Source organism: Scyliorhinus canicula, chromosome 13 (assembly GCF_902713615.1).
Source record: "Scyliorhinus canicula chromosome 13, sScyCan1.1, whole genome shotgun sequence".
In the NCBI taxonomy this organism is placed as follows: Eukaryota; Metazoa; Chordata; class Chondrichthyes; order Carcharhiniformes; family Scyliorhinidae; genus Scyliorhinus; species Scyliorhinus canicula.
The window spans coordinates 47,343,852-47,358,949 of NC_052158.1; the positions used below are offsets into that span (position 1 = coordinate 47,343,852).

At 46.4% G+C, this 15,098-nt stretch overlaps 1 protein-coding gene across 2 annotated transcripts in view; it reads right to left on the minus strand.

Annotated features, from left to right (window-relative positions):
- The window catches only part of LOC119976685 (zinc finger protein 271-like), a 95,750-nt gene that overhangs the window by 67,032 nt on the left and 13,620 nt on the right, over positions 1-15,098 (minus strand). Inside the window, exon 1 of one of the 2 annotated variants that reach the window (XM_038817384.1) lies at positions 13,765-14,882. The exons of the other annotated variant lie outside the window; for it this stretch is intronic. The gene's annotated coding sequence lies outside the window, so the exon portion shown is untranslated. Of the gene's footprint in view, positions 1-13,764; positions 14,883-15,098 lie in introns of those variants that run through there. 2 annotated transcript variants of the gene reach the window in all.

The window sequence follows — 15,098 nt, forward strand, 5'->3', positions numbered from 1 at the left end:
ATATTAAAATACTCAGGAGGAATGTTTATTCGATGGATATTTTGAAATGTCTCCACTTTTATCAAATTATTTGAAGAAAATCACTGGGCAGGAAATGATTGAAGTACAGGAAAATATGGCTTTGGTGTAGCTGATTAAAGGGTTCTGGGTTATCTTGGGAAATTAGACACACTGCACTCACTCAGACTGCACAGACCAAATTAGCTCTCAGCACTGGGCAAAACTATCAAATCCAAACCCAGGCTTTTGGGAAAGGGCGAAGCCTTCAGGCAAAATCTTTATATGAAGGCATTGAATTAATAAATGCTGCCCCTCCCAGATAATTACACCTCACCTTCTCATATTCAGCAATGACCCATTAACAAAACTCAGTCTGTAAATCAGAAAGGAAATGCTTCCAATAAACACCCTGAATATCCAACACACAGCCAATCAAACAGCTCAGCACAAAGCACCGAATAAACCGGTCTGTGAGCTGGATCTTCTCACACAGCATAAAGGGCATTTCCACACCTGATTGCCCACAGGATAGTCAGACTGTCTGAACATTTGTGTGGATATTGTGCAATGTAATGATTGTAAATTCTGCTCCTTCACTCACCGTCTCCTGACTCGGTTTTGAGTCCCTACAGGAAGTGAAGCAGCTGTGGTAGAGGAAGAGGAGAGAATGGGCAGGGTAGGTGGGCACTCTGATTGACGTCTCTCACAGCCAATCCAAATATTTCTGCAGTAACATGAGTTTCGGAAGCTTGGGAAACTGACCAGGGAAACGGAGGCGTCTTTGAACAGCAGATCAGGTGGGGATTTAAACTTATCTGTGGTGAATGTTTAAGCACTAGTAATTCACCAGTATACTGTGTTGCATTATGGATGATTATGCCATGCCATTAACCCTGTGAGCTCATCTATGGGCCACTGTGTGGCTTCACCCACAGGGGGAGATGTGGAGCATGTACAGGCTCCGCCCATGGCTCCACCCCTTATAGGAAGTATAAGAGCAGCTGACCTGCAGGACCGCCTTCAGTAATGTGCTAGTCGCAGGCAGGCAAAGTTCTAAGCTGATTAAAACCACTGTTTACTTCGACTTGAGTCTCCGAGTGAATTGATGGTCGCATCATTGTCATTGTCCCATCTGAATAAAACCTCACTTATTGCAGCTGCTGTCTCACTCCCCCTGGTAAACGCTTGACAGATTTCTAGTGTGGAACAGAATTCTTCATCCTCAGGGGCTTTCAAACTGCCAACATCAGTGTGGGATGTGTGGCCTCAGTTATTTGGCAGCAGATCAGAATCTAAGGCAGCGATGACGGGCAGTGGTGACATCAGCACATTAGCAAGAGAGACACAAGAGAGCGGGTTGCAGTATATGCAACCCACAGCACTCGAATAGTGGTATGGTTTGGTAACTGAACGATTGTACAGAGTTGTAAAATAATGTGGAGTCAACGTTTGTATTACTGTAAAGACAGATTGTTGTCTGCTGGACAAATATCTGTTTTCTGTTAGAACCCCAATGGAGGTCCCAGGAAAAAGACTATACAATTTCCACCCAAGAATATGAAATACTGCTTTAAGACAGGAAGTCCTTCCCCTTTAAGGGGATGGAGTTTCCCCTTCACAAGGTGAGCCCCAGTTGTATAAAAAATCCGGCCGAGCTGCAGGACGGGGAAGGAGACCCTTAGAGGAGCAGAGGCCTTTTGTAATTTGTATTGAAATAAACCTTGTTCTGTAATTTCTACTTCCGTCTATGCGTTCAGCCTACCGCGGATTCAACATCTTCCAAGGAAATTGTTATGAATATATTTCTGCAGGATGTCATGCATGATTGTCATGACAGGTTATTGTGATGTTAGTGCATCCAATGCCATTTCAGACTCCTCTCCCCCCCCCCTCACCTCCCCTCACCACCCCCCTCACCCCACCCCCCCTCACACCACCCCCCCTTATCCCCCACCTCTCACCACCCCCCCCCCTTATTCCCCACCTCTCGCCCCCCACCCCCCTCCCTCACAGGAGAGCAAAAACTACCGTTTCTCAAATTTCGTAATTGCTTTTTATTTTAAGGCATTTTGGCAGAAAACAGATTAATGAATTGTGAAGAGTGATTAAAGTGGGCGGAAAGCCTTTATTCAGCGAGGCAGCCAGCTGTAAACAAAGATGAGGAATCCTTGCCTGATTCTGCATCTCAGGAGAGAGAAAATGCCCTGTTCCCAAATTTAGAACTGTGTTGTGCACATCACCAATTCGAAAACCTAGTAAGAGAGGTTGGTTGAACCTTCATGTGCGAGGGGATATGACATGGGAAGGGAAAGCTTATGTACAGAAAATTTATTTTGGGGTAACTATTGCCTCGTTGCGTTAGCTAGTAAGTCCATGATAAGGGGAGGGTAATGTATTAATAAGAATAATTATACTTATCTTGTTTAGTGTACAGCACAATGTTTTTAATGAATCACCAAGTGTTCTTTGCGCCGATGTATCCCTGGGTGGGGAGCGATTGCTTGGCCCTACGTCTGTGGATGTCACAAGGTCTATCTTTTTGAAAATAGTATACCACGAGCCGAGGTTAGCCCTTCCACTTGCACTTTGGCCCTGATTGTTGATGTGGGCTCTTGTGAAACAAACATTGTAATTTTAATCCATTTAGTGCTGCTGTTCGGATTTAAGTTGTGGTGATATTGACCAATATAACATGTACAGGATTCTTACTGTAGGTTCCAGGATGTTTCAGTGAATAGGAACACATCATGCTGAAAAATCAGATAGTTTCAATTTAATTTAAAAGTGAGTTATAAATCTACTCAGAAAATTGATAAAATAGCCGGCAAATAACAATATTCAGCTAACGGAAAACCAAATCAACAAAGCATTTGAAAATGACACAATGGGTGGGATTCTCCATCCGCCACACCAGTTTTCTGGTATAGTTCGCCCCTGCCTGCAGCGGGACTCTGTCCCACCAGCAGGCCAATGGGGATCCCCATTGTGGGCAGCTCCACGCCATTGGAAAATCCCGGGTGTGGCTGTGCTGCCGGCACAACGGAGAATCCCGCCAGGGGAGAATCCAGCCCATATCTTTCCCAGAACATGAATCTTGGAAGAGTGTAAGGTGAACGTATCACACCGTTATTACATAGAGATATGATGGGCTGAGGGAACTCAGGTCTGTACAGACTCAACCCCAACTCTCACCATACTCAGGACAGTAGTCCGAATCTGGCCCTGGGTCACTGGCCATGTGATGTTTGCACATTCTCCCAGTGTCTGTGTGGATCTCACCTTGCAGGATAGGTGGATTGTCTAAATTTCCCCTTAACCTAACATTACCAATGGTATTACTCAAATACCAGTGACCTGAAGGAGGATCTGTCTTTTCTGAAATGATTGGACTGATGGTGGGAGAGGTTGGAGATAGACACTGCTGAGACAGACAGTGCTTTGGAAGGGCAGCTCCCCTGTGTGAGCACTGGAGGCTAAACAACACAGACAACTCTCAGTGTTGGGGAAGCAGCTGAGCCGGCTCCACGTCCGTATGGAGAGGTCGGTGTTTAGCGAGAGAGGAGTAGGTGAAACAATCCTGGCACACATCACACTGGAAGGATTTGTCTTCCCTGTGAGTTTGCTGATAAAGGACAAAGAAAAATTACAGCACAGGAACAGGCCCTTCGGCACTCCAAGCCTGGGCCGATCCAGATCCTCTATCTAAAACTTGCCTATTTTCTAAGGATCTGTATCCCTCTGCTCCCTGCCCATTCATGTATCTGTCTAGATACATCTTAAATGACGCTATCGTGCCTGCCTCTACCGGCAATGCGTTCCAGGCACCCACCACCCTCTGCAAAGAACTTTCCATGCATATCTCCCTTAAACTTTTCCCCTCTCACCTTGAACTCGTGACCCCTAGAAATTGAGTTCCCCCACTCTGGGAAAAAGCTTCTTGCTATCCAGCCTGTCTATACCGCTCATGTAGACCTCAATGAGGTCCCCCCCAACCTCCGTCTTTCTAATGAAAATAATCCTAATCTACTCAACCTCTCTTCATACCTAGCACCCTCCATACCAGGCAACATCCTGGTGAACCTACTATGCAGCTTCTCCAAAGCATCCACATCCTTTTGGTAATGTGGCGACCAAAACGGTAAGCAGTATTTCAAATGTGGCCGAACCAAAGTCTTATACAACTGTAACGTGACCTGCAAACTCTTGTACTCAATACCCCTTCCGATGAAAGCATGCCATATGCCTTCTTGACCACTCTAACGACCTGCACAGCCACCTTCAGGGTACAATGGACCTGAACATCCAGATCTCTCTGTACATCAATTTTCCCCAGGGCTTTTTCCATTTACCGTATAGTTCGCTCTTGAATTGGATCTTCGAAAATGCATCACCTCGCATTTGCCCGGATTGAACTCCATTTGCCATTTCTCCGCCCAACTCTCCAATCTATCTATATTCTGCTGTATTCTCTGACAGAGCCCATCACTATCTGATACTATCCAATCTTGGTGTCATCTGCAAACTTGCTAATCAGACCACCTATACCTTCCTCCAGATCATTTATGGATATCACAAACAACAGTGGCCCCAGCACAGATCCCTGTGGAACACCACTGGTCACAGTTCTCCATTTTGAGAAACTCCCTTCCACTAATACTCTCTGTCTCCTGTTGCCCAGCCAGTTCTTTATCCATCTAGCTAGTACACCCTGGACCCCATGAGACTTCACTTTCACCATCAGCCTACCATGGGGAACCTTATCAAATGCCTTACTTAAGTCCATCTATATAACATCTACAGCCCTTCCCTCATCAATCAACTTTGTCACTTCCTCAAAGAATTCTATTAAGTTGGTAAGACATGACCTTCCCTGCACAAAACCATGTTGCCTATCACTGATAAGCCCATTTTCTTCAAAATGGGAATAGATCCTATCCCTCAGTATCTTCTCCAGCAGCTTCCCTACCACTGACGTCAGGCTCACCGGTCTATAATTACCTGGATTATCCCTGCGACCCTTCTTAAACAAGGGGACAACATTAGCAATTCTCCAGTGCTCCGGTACCTCACCCGTGTTCACGGATGCTGCAAAGGTATCTGTTAAGGGCCAGCTATTTCCTCTCTCACTTCCCTCAGGGACCTGGGATAGATCCTATCCGGACCTGGGGACTTGTCCACCTTAATGCCTTTTAGAATACCCAACACATCCTCTCTCCTTATACCGACTTGACCTAGAGTAATCAGACATCTATCCCTAACCTCAACATCCGTCATGACCCTCTCCTCGGTGAATACCGATGCAAAGTACACGTTAAGAATCTCACTCATTTTCTCTGACTCCATTCATAACTTTCCTCCTTTGTCCTTGAGTGGGCCAACCCTTTCTCTAGTTACCCTCTTGCTCCTTATATATGAATAAAAGGCTTTGGGATTTTCCTTAACCCTGTTTGCTAGAGATATTCATGACCCCTTTTAGCCCTCTTGATTCCTCGTTTCAGATTGGTCCGACATTCCTGATATTCTTCCAAAGCTTCGTCTATCTTCAGTCGCCTAGACCTTATGTATACTTCCTTTTTCCTCTTAGCTAGTCTCACAATTTCACCTGTCATCCATGGTTCCCTAATCTTGCCATTTCTATCCCTCATTTTCACAGCATTCCTGTACTCCAATCAACCTCTCTTTAAAAGCCTCCCACATATCAAATGTGGATTTACCTTCAAACAGCTGCTCCCAATCCACATTCCCCAGCTCCTGCTGTATTTTGGTATAGTTTGCCTTCCCCCAATTTAGCACTCTTCCTTTAGGACTACTCTCGTCTTTGTCCATGAGTATTCTAAAACTTACGGAATTGTGATCACTATTCCCAAAGTAATCCCCGACTGAAACTTCAACCACCTGGCTGGGCTCATTCCCCAACACCAGGTCCAATATGGCCCCTTCCCGAGTTGAACTATTTACATACTGCTCTTGAAAATCCTCCTAGATGCTCCTTACAAATTCTGCTCCATCTAGACATCTGACACGAAGTGTATCCCAGTCAATGTTGGGAAAATTAAAGTCACCTATCACCATCACCCTGTTGCTCCTACATTTTTCCATAATCTGTTTACATATTTGTACCTCTATCTCAAGCTCACTGTTGGGAGGTCTGTAGTACAGCCCCAACATTGTTACTGCACCCTTCCCATTTCTGAGCTTTGTCCATATCGCCTCACTGCTCGAGTCCTCCATAGAGCCCTCCTTCAGCACAGCTGTGATATCCAGTAATGCAACTCCTCCATCCCTTTTACCTCCCTCTCTATCCCACCTGAAACATCGATATCCTGGGATATTTAGTTGCCAATCATGCCCTTCCCTCAACCAAGTCTCAGTAATAGCAATAACATCATACTCCCAGGTACTAATCCAAGCCCTACGTTCATCTGCCTTACCTACTACACTTCTTGCATTAAAACAAATGCATCTCAGACCACCAGTCCCTTTGCGTTCATCATCTGCTCCCTGCCTACTCTTCCCCTTAGTGACGCTGACTTCATGATCTAGTTCCTTACAGGCTTTAGTTATTACCTCCTTACTGTCCACTAACCTCCTCATTTGGTTCCCATCCCCCTGCCACATTAGTTTAAACCCTCAACAGCAATCGCATAAGCACCCCCAAGGACATTGGTTCCAGTCTGGCCCAGGTGTAGACTGACCAATTTGTAGAAGTCCCACCTCCCCCAGAATCGGTCCCAATGTCCCAAAAATCTGAACCCCTCCCTCCTGCACCATCTCTCAAGTCACGCATTCATCCTGCCTATTCTTTCATTTCTACTCTGACTACCACATGGCCCTGGTAGCAATCCTGAGATTACTAACTCTGAGGTCTGACTTTTTAAACTTGGCTGCTAACTCCCTAAATTCTGCTTGTCGGACCTCATCCCATTTTTACCTATATCACTGGTGCCTATATGCACCACGACAACTGGCTGTTCACCTTCCCCCTTCAGTGTGTCCTGCAGCCAATCTGAGACATCCCTGACCCGTGCACCTGGGTGGCAACATACCATTCGGGAGTCTCGTTTTTGACCACAGAAATGCCTGTCTACTCCCCTTATGATTGAATCCCCTATGACTATAGCCCTTCCACTCTTTTTCCCGAAGAGCCAGCCACAGTGCCATGAGCCTGGCTATTGCTGCCTTCCCCTGGTGAGCCATCTCCCCCAACAGTATCCAAAACAGTATGCCTGTTTTGGAGGGAGATGACCGCAGGGGACACCTGCTCTGCCTTCCTGCTTTTTCTCTGCCTTTTGGTCACCCATTCCCTTTCTCCCTCAGCAATCCTAATCTGTGGTGTGATCAATTCGCTAAACATGCTATCCACGAAGGCCTCAGCATCGCGGATGCTCCAAAGTGAGTCCATCTGCAGCTCCAGAGCCGTCATGCGGTCTAACAAGAGCTGCAGCTGGACACACGTCCCGCACGTGAAGGAGCCAGGGACATCAGCCACGTCACGCTACATTGAGCAAGAGGAGCATAACACGGGTCTGAGATTTCCTGCCACTTTTAATCTTAAACTTAACTTAACTTGTTCAAGGAGGTTTGAAAACCATGTGAAGACTTTATACAGAACTCACACGGATAGGATTTCTACCTTGTGTGAGTGAGTTGATGGATCAGGAGGTGCACTGACTGTGTGAAGCCGGGATATTTTTTTGTTTTAAAAAAAAACCAATTTATTGAAGACCTTTCAAATATACACATAATCACAAACATACACGGCAACAGATAACAAACTTCACCCTCCCAGCACCTCCCCCAACCAACATCTCCCACTCAGCTCACAGCCATCCTCCTTTTCCACCTTATTTCCTATCCCACCGAAACAAAAAATAAAACAACAATCCCCCCCCCCCCCCCACTGCTGATGACTCAATACCCCTTAAAGAAGGTGATAAACAGCTCCCATCTCAAGGTGAACCCCCTCCTCCGCCCCTCAAAAGGCAACTTGATCTCTTCCAAATGCAGGAACTCGGCCAAATCACTCACCCATACCTTCGGCAGCTCCGAGTTCTGCCAGCACAACAAAATCTGTCTTCAGGCTATCAAGGAGGCGAAGGCTAAGATGTCGGCTCTCTCCCCACCTGCAGTCCCGGATCCTCCGACACACCAAACATCTCTTCCTCCGGACTTGGAGCCAACTCTACTCACAAAATCTTTGATATTACATCTGCGAATCCCTTCTAAAACCCACTCAACTTCGGGCAGGCCCAGAACATATGCACATGTTTGGCTAGCTCCCCTGCACACTGCCCAGAGCTATCCTCCAACCCTGGAAAGAACCAACTCATCCTGGACACCGTCATGTGGGCTCTATGCACCACCTTAAATTGAATAAGATTTAGTCTAGCACATGACTAGGATGCATTCACCCTCCACAAAGTTTCCCTCCACACCATAACATCACACCCAATTCCTACTCCTAATTGAGCCCGACCTCCTCCATGGGAGCACATTCCATTCCCTCTTCATCAGCTTCCCAAACATGTCCGCAACCCTGCCCTCCCCAATTTCATCCTCAGACAAAAGCTTATCCAGCAGCATCGGGGTCGGCAGCATCGTAAATAAATGTATCTCCTTCCTAATACAACCTGTGACCTGCAGATACCTGAACCTATTCATCCTTGGTAACTGGAATGTCCTCTCCAGCTCCGCAAAATCCCTCCCATGAACAAATCATGAAAGCATTCTATCCCCTCTTGCCGCCACCCCAGAACCTTGCCATCTCAAGCCTGCAATTGTCACAAATCGGTGCCAACAGCAACGCGTCGTCCAATCCCAAGTACTGCTGACACTGGTTCCAAACCCTCAGTGTTGATACCACCACCAGACTAGTGAAGTACTTGACCGGTGACAACGGAAGGGGCGCCAACAACAAACTGATCTCCTTACATGAGGCTGCCTCCATCTGTCCCAAACCGACCGCTCCTCCATCCCCCATTTCCTAGCCCGAGAATATTGAGAATGAGTTGTCACAGATCTCGCATGTGAATGGTTTCTCCCCTGTATGGATACTCTGATGTCTCAGGAGCCTCGTAGATATTGTGAAAGCTTTATCACAAATCTCACACAAACAGTTTATCCCTTGTGTGGGTTGCCTGATGGACCAGGAGTATTAATAACACAGTATGCTGTCACACATATCACACTTGAGCAGCTTTTCCCTTGTTTAAAGGCATTCATGTTGATGGAGAGTAGATAATTGAGAGAATGATTTGTCACCAGGTGGCCCGGGCCGTCTTCGCCTGTATCTGAGGACCTCTGTCCACTTGGATTGGGCATTGATGAGAACGATGGGCATTGCGCTCTGTAAGGGGCCCACAAAGTCTACATGAAGGAGGGACCACAGATGACCTGGCCTTTCCCACGAGTGGAACGGAGCGGGAGGAGGCAGCTTCTACTGTGCCTGACACTGGACCCAGCACTGGGTCACCCACTCAATGTCCACGTTGATGCCGGGCCACCAAAAGTAGCTGCAAGCTAACATTTTCATCTGGGACACACCTGGGTGTCCATTGTGGAGTCCATCAGGAGTGGGCCGCATCCATATTCATGGGCAACATGTGTCCCCAGGAGAACATGCCGTCTTCTGTGCTAAGCTCCTGCAAATTTATGGTGTAGGCCTTCAGGTCCTGTGGTAAAGCCCTGTGTTGAGCCGCATGCTGCACCATGTGGCAGACACGAGATAGCTGAGGGTCAGTCTGGGTCCACCTGCGGCTGTGGGACACCATGACTGGTAACGTGTCCATAAAATGGAGGGTGGCAATGACTTCACTGGCCTCTGCTGCTGCAGATGGCCTAGTCGGCAGGGCAGACGGCTTAACATGGCGGCGTCGGGAATGTTAGCCCAGGAGCGGTGTTCCAAAACATAGTCATGTGCTGCGAGCAGCAATGCCCATTGCTGGATGCAGGAAGAAGCAATGGGGAGAATCACCCGAGGGGCTTGTGGTCCATGAGAATGGTGAAGCGATGCTGAAATATTGCTGAAATTTCTTGACCCAGAACACAATGGCCGAACGACTTCTCGGTATGAGCATAATTGCTTCTTCGCGTCGGTCAATGATGGGATGTTCAGATCCATCATCCATGTGGTGGGCCAGCATGGTCCCGATGCCATACAGAGAAGCGTCGCATGTCACAGGAGTGGGATGGGTCGAAGTGGGTTAGCAGTCTTGATGAGCTGTTTTTTCACCTTGCTGAAAGCCACCTGCTGTTCTCGGGCCCACTCCCAGTGTTGCCCCAACAGATGGTGGAGGGGAGCTAAAGTGGTGGCCAGGTTTGTGAGAAGCCTGCCATAGTATTTTAGTAGGTCCAGAAATGATCGGAGTTCCATTGGGACACCTGGTACTGGAGCCTGCTGAATTTATAGAATTACTACAGTGCAGAAGGCCATTCGACCCATCGTGTTTGCACTGACCCTTTGTAATTGTACCCTATATAGGGTCAGGTTCCACCCTATCCCCTTAACCCAGCAACTCCACCTAACCTGACCTTTTGGATACTAAGGGGCACTTGATCATGGCCAATCCACCTAATCTGCACAGCTTTAGACTGTGGGGGAAACCAGAGCACTTGGTGGAAACCCACACAGTCACCCGACGCTGGAGTTGAACCCGAGTCATTGGAGCTATGAGGCAGTGAACTGTGAGGAGCTGCAAACCACTGAGCTACTGTGCCACCCAAATTGCCTGCACCTTTTCTTCCACTGGGTACAAGCTATGGCGGTCTACACAGTAGCTGAGGTACATTACTTTGGCGGTACTAAAGACACATTTCTCTTGTCGGAGGCAGATGCCAGCTTCCTCAAAATGCCTTAGCACCTAGGCCAGGTTTTTTCAGTGTTCCTGATCAGATGAGCCCATGATCTGGATGCCATCTAGGTAGATGGCCACAAGGATAGGCCTCACAGCATGTTCTCCATTACTCACTGGAATATTGTGCACGCGGATGAAGTCCCAAAGAGCAGGCAGTTGTTTACATATAACCCCGTGTGTATTTACGATTATGATGCATCTGGACTTGGGGTCCAGGACAAACTGGAGGTAAGTGTGACTCATGTGAAGTTTCGTAAATGTGCGACCTCTGCAGAGTTTCGCTTTAAGATACTTGATCTTCGTGACTGAATAACTGTCCAGTTGAGACACACGGTCGACTGTCATCTTATAGTCACCACACAAATACATTGATCCATCCAGTTTCATGACCAGGACAACCGGCCGAGAATTGCACTGGGCGTATGATGCCCAAGTTCTCCATCCAGTCCAATTCAGCGTCCACCTTGGGTTGTCAGGCATACAGGGCAGATCAGGCGCAAAAGTAGCCTGGTTGATCCAAGCGGTCCATATTTATTCAGCCCAATCATGTCAGAATCCATTTGGGGACATGTGGATACATGCAGCACAGCCGCTACCAATCTAACCGCAGGTGGTGTAACCAGATATGCCCCAAAAAACTCAGAGCGCTCCTGTGGACCACCACCAGAGGAAGGTTTGTAGATTGCTGACCATACACGACCGGAACAATTTAATGCCCCCCTTTGTCAGTGGCTCCCCATATAACTGAGGCGGGACCTTGGCGTTGTGAAGCAACAGTGCTAACCACTGTGCTGGATTGGGTTCTGTGAACAATACAAAGATAAAAGCAGATCATGCTTGTGGAGCATTGAAGGTTTCTGACCTTCCGTCAGCCTGCAAACACTAACTGACAGGAGCTGACTAATGGCAGCGGCTGTTCCTACAATTCCACTCACCCCGGAAACTGTCGAGCTCGGTCCTCAGGCGCTGATAGTGCGCATGCTCCCCAGGCGGCTCTGAATGAGCCTCTGAGAGCCGCACTCGTTACTGCTGAGGCAGCGCTCTGCCCCGCCCAGTTTCCTGGAGCATTGTAACAGAGCGCATGCTCAGCCCTGACATGCGGCGGGGGAAGAGAGTAAGCCAGTGCTCTGCGCCTCTTCTGATGCCGATAGACCGTATTCACTGTGCGATGCATTCTGGACACCACTAACCGCCATTATCTCCATTTGAAATAACAGAAAGCGGCCTGTCCGCGCATAATGCACAAAACCATATCAGAAACAATTGTGCTGCAATGGAAGCTATTTTTTTCGCGTGGATTAGTTAAAAAGGGTAAAATCTTCTCTTCCTTTAACCGGCAAAATTGTAACAAGTGTAAAATATAAAAACTCTCTTACAACTCTACAATAGTACAAACATTCACACGAACATTCGAATTAGGAACAGGATAGGCCACTCGGCCTACTGTGCCATTCAATAAAATCATGGCTGATTGGATTATCATTTCCAGCCCACATTCCTGTCCACCCCCGAAATCCTTTCATCTTTATCAATAATCAATCTCTCTCAAGTGTTAAAAATAATCAAAGACTCTGCTTCCAGTTCCTTCTGAGGAAGAGAATCCCAAAGACTCACTGCCCTCTTAATAAAAAAAAACTCATCCTGGTCTTAAATGAGTGACCCCTTACTTTAAAACAGTGGCTCCTCGTTCTAGATTCTCCCACAAGGAAATTCTCTTCACATTCATCCTGTCAATACCCCTGCGGTTCTTATATGTTTCAATCTCAGTATCTCGCACTGGTGTCTCCAACTGTTTGATGGGCGTGAAAGCTGCTTGTTCTGTGAATATCCTCTGCAGTGAGTTTGTCTCGAGGTTCATACTTTGATGACAGATTGACTCAAACTTGGCTCGGTCATTGCTGATATTCCAGCGGGTCCAAAACTGTGTGAGGACTTTATTACCCAACTCACACCAATAGTGCTTATCCCCTGAGCGGTGATGGACCAGAGGACACACTGTGCAAAAGCCTTTTAGCACACCTCAGAATGAATGGTTTTTCTCCTGTTTGGATATGCTGGTGCTTCAGTGACTTGGAGGATTGATGAAAATCTTGTCATAAACATTGGACCTGAAGATCATCACAGGATTGTCAAAGTCATTAAAGTTTAATCTCAAGCCCCACACTTGAAAGGTTATTCCCCTTTGCGGTTCCTCTGGTGAACATAAGAATTTTTGTCACACATCTCAATAATTTCTCCATTGTGTGAATATGTTGGTGTCTCAGCAGCCTCATAGATACTGGAAAAACTTGATTACAAATTTCACACTTGAAGGGTTTCTCCCCTGTGTCGTTCCTCAGATGGACCTGGAGGCAACATGACCATGCAAATGATTTCTTGTACAAATTGCACGTGAATGGTTTCTCCCTGGTGTGAATACATTGATGTATGCAGAGTCTCTGATTCTGAGAATGATCTGTCACACATTTCACATATGAATTGTTTCTCCCAAGCGTAATGATGATTTGGTGTCTGCTGAGATCTGATGACACCAAGAATGATTTGTTAAAAAGCCTACATGTAAGCTGTTTGTCCTCTTTGTGAATGTGTTTATGTGTGTGGAGATGAGATGATTAGAAAATTATTTAATACACATCTCACATGTGAATGGTTTTTCATCTGTGTGAATGTGATGGTGCACGAGGAAAGTCGATGACTGTGAAAATTATTTGTTTCACATTTCACAAATGAATGGGTTCTCCCCATTGTGAATGTGTAATTTCTCCCAGTGTGAATGTGTCAGTGATCCTTGAATGTCGCTGGGTGCGTGAAGCCTCGGTTGCAAACCTCATACATGGATGAGAAACCATTCAAGTATCTGTTCTAATGTCAACCTCATGTGGTATGAGATCACTCTTGAACAGCCTCTCACCTGTAAAAATGAGTCAGTGGATCATGAGGATTAATGAATGATGGAAGCTTTCATCACAGCTGGAGCCCATTCACTCCTCTTCCCATCCTCACTCTCACCAATCACCCACAACCGAACCTTCAGAAAGGTTGGATCTGATGGAAAGTTCCACGCCACTAACTAGTCCGTGACAATGTGTCCAAGCTCCCCTGAAGGGACCTATTTCTTGATGATGGTTAAAACTGTCCAACCTTTTCTGTGTTGAGCAAGGCTGCAAAGGGACTGGATGTCATCCCACAGTTGTTCATTGGGTGATGGTCAGGATCTATTTGCTGTGTCTATCCTCTCTTTATTCTCTGGAGTAGTATGGTGCAATCCTTCTGTAAAATAGAAGAAGAAAAACAGATTCCCTCCAACTCCTCTCTCCTCCTTTGCTGAAAGGGCTGATTACTCGATTTCTTATTGTTGTTTTTATATTCACAGGATCTGGGTGTCGCTGACTATGCCAACATTTGCTGTTCATCCCTACTTACCTTTCAGAAAGTGGTGTGAGCTGCCTTCTTGAATCACTGCAATCAGTGTGGTGTAGGTACACCCAGTGCCATGGAGAGGTGTCATGAGCCCTGGTGCTGTTTCCAGGCCCCTTATCTTCACCACTCCCAGCCTCTTTAACCTTCCCCCACACATCCATCAGTCACCCAGAATTGTGAACCAACATCAGTGGGATCAAACTGTTTCAAATAGCTTTAGAAAAACCTCTTCACTTTTGTACTCTACATGTCCATGTATAAAACCCATCAAAAGCCAAAACCCATCGTAAGCACAAGTTTTACTATGATATACTTTATAATCACGATTTTGTCAGACAATTCCACATAACCTGTTCATTCATATTATACAATCAGCTCTTTCAGTCTGGCCCTATGCAATATCCAAAAGCAACATCCAAAAGACTCCAACCTCTAAGAGCCACAAATAACAATCCCATGTGGAAGTGAGACTATCCAAACCAACAATGACATATTCCTGGTTACACGTCTAAGTTTAAGACAGCAAAACCTGCCAATAAAAGTAGCATTAACAATTCATCTGTAACATTGAGCTGTCTGGATCCACATGAAAGGTTTACTGAGAGAAAAAATACACTTTGCATTGAGTGATAAATATTTTGTAAGCTTAAATGGAAACTATCCACATTTCAAATTTTCAGTATGAAAATATGTAATGAGAGAGCAAAGTGCTGTGGAAATCTGCAACATAAACAGAAGATACTGGAAATACTCAGTAAGCCGGACAGCATCAGTGGAGAGAGAAACAGTTAACGCTTCAGGTCGACGGTCTGAACTCACCCTGTC